We start from the raw sequence: 5,021 nt of genomic DNA, 5'->3' as shown, positions 1-5,021 counted from the left end.
CTCTGCAGCAGGCGCTTCAGGTCCTCTTCACTTTCAGCAAGCAGGGTTGTGTCATCCGCATAACGCAGGTTGTTGGTAAATCGTCCACCAATCTTGACCCCACATTTCTCCTCATAGAGCCCAGCCTCCCAGATAATCTGTTCTTCAAATAGGTTGAAAAGGTATGGAGATAGGATACATCCCCGGCGTACGCCCATTCCCAATTTTGAATCATGCAGTGTTCCCTTGCTCTGTTCTGACAACTGCCTCCTGGTCCAAGTATAAGTTTCGCATTAGAACGATCAAGTGTTCTGGGGCTCCCCTCAAATAATCCAGGTGGACGTAATTATAATCTGCACCCACCTCTGCGTACTGAGGCACTTGGTTCTTCCATTTCTGGGTCTGTGACCATTCATTGTCCCAGGGGGTTCAGAGGGGCTCTGTTCTGCTTGGTGCTCGTGTCCAAGATAGGCTAGTGATGTGATCCAAAGAGAAGGATGCTCCAGGCAGATAGTTCTGTTGCAAAGAAGTGTGGGCTTCACCAGAAGATGACGGTGATAAGCTCACCTCTTGGTTTCCATTCAGAAGTTGAGGATCTTTGAGTTTCCCCTGAGGCAACAGGGAACATCTTTTCCAGTGATGAGATCTTCCCTATGGTAGTGGTTTGGGTGTGGATAAGAGGTGTGTTGATTCTGAACATTTAACAACCTATTTTACCATTCAGGATTGACTTCTCTCAACTGATTTCGCCTGGGAATAAAAGGCCAGAGGAAGAAAGAAGAATGATAAAAGCATCCAGAATGGCTCTGTCCCAGGTACCTTTTATTTCTTTATTCTGTTGGTGGTTCTCTCTTATTAATTGAAATTCTGTCCGGAGAATTTGCTAGTCTCTTCTGACTCTGATGCGTCTGATGTTTGCTGACATTCAGAGCCTAATCTTAGTCTCCCTTCCTCTTCATCTTACAGTGGTATGAGGCTTGTCAAGAGGCTCCGTAGAGGTAGCATTCCAGGACTTCACACCAGGCCTGGATGGGAATTAGGACATAGGGTCTCATTGGCACTTTGTGTCTTGGCAGCAGGAAGGAGTTAGGGGCTGTATCTGCGAGCCCCCTTAGCTGTCTGGCCCAGTATTAAAAGCAAACCAAATGGGATTGCCTGCACTTACTGGGTTTTTGGTTAAGTACCTTTTTCCGATGAAACACACCCTGAATGAATACAGCTTCCCCAGCAACCTAACACGTGGAGGTAGCCTGCAGTTTGGACTGGCGTGCAGGTGTTTTTTTACCATATTAAAAATAAGATGTGCCGTGCACCCCCATGTTTATTGTGGCTTTGTTCACAATAGCAAAGAGCTGGAAACAACCCAAGTGCCCATCAAAAAACGAGTGGACAGAGAAGCTGTGGTATATTCACACAATGGAATACTATGCTGCATTGAAAAACAAGGAACTCATGAAATATTATGCAAAATGGGTGAGCCTGGAGGACATTATGCTGAGTGAAATATCTCAGGACAAATATTGCATAGGGCCACTGTTGTAAAATGGGACTGACATCAGGGTTGAGAGAAGACAGAAAAGGAGGGGAGGAATGATGTGTACTGCATTGAAACGGATGAGGGAGAGAACTGTTTAAAAGGGACATATGAATGGGTGTTCTTGTCATTACAGAAGTCCAGAGTGAAGGCTGCACAGTGGAGTGGACTTGGGGAGGAGGGATTGCATAACAATGGAAGAGTTTTTCTTTTACTTTTCAAGGAGAAGAGTGAATTATGGGAGAGGGGTGGGCACGGAGAGAAGTGCAACAATGAATGACTGGAAACCCTGTCTCTGTAAACTTTCATTAAAATTAATTTAAAAAAAAAAGATGTGCCTTAACGGCGTAATTATATTTTTTAAATATCTGCTCTGATACCAGCGGCACACGTAACACTAATTATTCTGACCTAACTCACCAAGTTCAGGACCTGATCTCACATGCTCGGGACACAGTCCTGGAGACTGCCAGTTCTGCCCTATAGTAGGTAGCAGCCTGGGACCCCCCTCTCCGACTTTAGGATGTCACCCGTAACGTCAAGGTGTCCCAGCTTCCCTCGCTTCTGACTAAACAGACTCAGAACACCGAAATTAGCATTAGTGCTTTATTTTAAAGGATATAGATCAGAATTAGGATCAAAAAGCCTAAAGAGCAAGATCCAAAAAAGATCTTGATTCCTTTTCTTTATTATTATTATTATTATTATTAATTTAAATGAAAATTTACAGAGACTTTGGATTTCCATTCATTCACTGTTGTTGCACTTTTCTCCCTGCCCACCCCTCCCCACTCAGTTTGCTCTTCCCTTTGAAAAGTAAAAGAAAAATTCTTTCATTGTTATTCAATCCCTCCCTGCCAAGTCCACTCCACTGTGCAGCCTTCGTTCTGGACTCCTGTCATGACAATAATACCTAATGATATATTCCTTTTAAGCAGTTCTCTCCCTTATCTGTTTCAATGCAGTATACATTATTTATCTCATCTCTCTCAGTCTCTCTCCCAATCCCGAGGTCACTCCTGTTTTACAACAGTGGCCCTATGCAGTATTTGTCCTTTTGTAGCTGAGATATTTCACTCAGCATGATATCCTCCAAGGTCACCCATTTTGTATAATATTTCATGAGTTCCTTGTTTTTCAGTGCAGCATAGCATTCCATTGTGTAAATATACCACAGCTTTGCTGATGGGCACTTGGGTTGTTTCCAACTCCTTGTTATTGTGAACAAAGCTGCAATAAACATGGTTGTGCATATATGTGCTTGGATGTCAGTTATGGTCTCTTTGGGGTATATTCCCAGTAGTGGAATTGCTGGATCAAATGGTATTTCTATTAGCAGCTTTCTGAGAATGTTCCATACCGCCTTCCACAGTGGTTGCACCATTTTACACTCCCACCAACAGTGAATAAGGGTTCCAGTTTCTCCACAACCTCACTAGCATTTGTTGTTTGCTAGTCTGTTAAATTTTGCTATTCTTACTGGGGTGAGATGATAGTTGATAGTTGTCTTGCAAAAAAAGGTCTTGATTCATTTTCCAATTAATATCAATGTTTGTGTACGTGTACAAGTTTCTATTCACAAAACTGTGTTGTTGTTTTTTTTTTTTTTAAAACCCACACATCATTTGATTCGTATTTTATGCATCTTTAACATTTGGAAATAACATCTCATATTCTTGGTAAACTATAATGTTAACAACAATGTCATCCCTTTTTTTGTAAAGTATGATGTTAGCAAGGGATGTGAGGTGGTATAGGATCAAGAATTGTGCTGCTAACACAAAGGTCACACCTCTCCGGTGGTTCATATCTACCAGCAGCTTCTTAGGAGAAAGGTGAGTAGCCTCACCTGCTGTTTACAGGCTTCGGATCCCAATGGAAGGTCAGCCATGAGCCAGTTCTAGCTCAGAGTCAAGAAGAGTAATAATATTAACAAGCACTTGCTCTGCGTCAGAGAGCTGGACAGTGACTAGGGAGGATAGAAGGAGAATTGATGCCTTTGAGCTGTGGTGCTGGAGAAGAGTGTTGAATATACCATGGACTGCTAGAAGAACAGACAGGTTCACCCTGGAGAGGGTTAAATCAGGATGCTCCTTGGAGGCAAGGATTCTGAAGCATCGTCTGACATACTTTGGACCTGTTGCAAGGAGGGACCAGTCCTTGGAGAGGGACGTCATGCTTGGGAGGGTGGAGGGACAGCGCAGGAGGGGAAGACCCTTTATGAGGTTGATTGATTCACTGACTAGGGTAATGAGGGTGGGTGTGTCAGAGACATTAATATTGGCACAGTAGAGCAGGGTTTAGGGCTCTTGTACATAGAGGGTCACTATGAGTCGCAGGCAACTCGATGGCGCATAACAACAACAGTACAAAAAATAGTAACACTTATGTGTGTGCATGTACGTGCATGCATATTTGATAATAATATTTTATCCAATTCCATGTTATGGGCCTCTTACTTTGATATTCTCTGTTTAGAATCTCTGTGTCTCCATCCTTTTAGTACTGTTCTGCTACTTCATTTTTAGATTGTTTAGATTCCTTTCTAAAGCTCATTCACCTGGGTTCAGGTGCTGACCCTACCCCTTTGACCTGAGGATAGTTTAATCTATGAGGCAGAAATCTCCTCTATAAAGTGAGGACACATTTGTCTCTTCATGGGCTATTATATTATTGAATGATTTCTTTTTTTTTCAGGATAAGCCTGTAGGACATCATTTACTTAGCAAATGGTAAAGGTCCAGAAATTTGAGTCTTTGCTGTTTCCTTTCTCCCGGTTTTTCTATTGAGTTTCTCCAGGATTGCAGTGTAGATTGTTACCACTAGATGACCAGAGTGCTCTCCTGTTCTGAGTTTCTGTAGAGCTCCAGTGGGTTTTGATGTTCCATGTTTGCTGTGGTTCAAGGACTGTAGTCCTCATTACGGATTGAAGCTCAACATCAAGAAGACAAATGATTCTCTAGGGGAGCTCTGGTGGCCTAGTGGCAAGGAGCTGCAACTACAATCCCAGAGACATACGGTTCGAATCTACCAGATGCTCTGCCGGGGAAGGAGGGACAATCTCCTCCTGTACCAGTCGGATCTGATTTGATGGTACACTCACACACACAAAAATAATTTAAAAAAAAAAGACAAATGATTCTCACCACTGGGCAAATTGTCAGCATCATGATAGATAGAGAAGAGATTGAGGCATTAAAATTTCAACTTGCTTAGATCCATAATCAACACTCTTGACACCAGTCAAGAAATCAAAAGACTGATTTTTTTTTCTGGGGCAGTCTGCTGTTAGAGATATCTCAGAAGTGCTAAAGAGCAATGCTGTCAGTCTAGAGACTAAGGTGCACACCCAATTTAGACCATAGTCTTTCCAGAGAGCTAGACAATGACTAGAGTTTACAGAAGAATTTATGCCTGTGGTGCCGGAGAAGTGCTGAATACATGGACTGCCAAGAGAACAAATAGATTTGTCCTGGAGAAGGTGAAACCAGGCTACTCTTTGGAGGCA

The 5,021-nt window shown here is 42.7% G+C and overlaps 1 pseudogene; it reads left to right on the top strand.

Annotated features, from left to right (window-relative positions):
* The first annotated feature begins 779 nt into the window (after window positions 1-779).
* The window catches only part of LOC102843882, a 17,538-nt pseudogene continuing 13,296 nt past the window's right edge, over window positions 780-5,021 (top strand).

Source organism: Elephantulus edwardii, unplaced genomic scaffold, assembly GCF_000299155.1.
Source record: "Elephantulus edwardii isolate Elephantulus edwardi_28Jun2011 unplaced genomic scaffold, EleEdw1.0 scaffold00208, whole genome shotgun sequence".
Lineage (NCBI taxonomy): Eukaryota > Metazoa > Chordata > Mammalia > Macroscelidea > Macroscelididae > Elephantulus > Elephantulus edwardii.
This window is presented reverse-complemented; position numbering and strand designations above follow the sequence as displayed.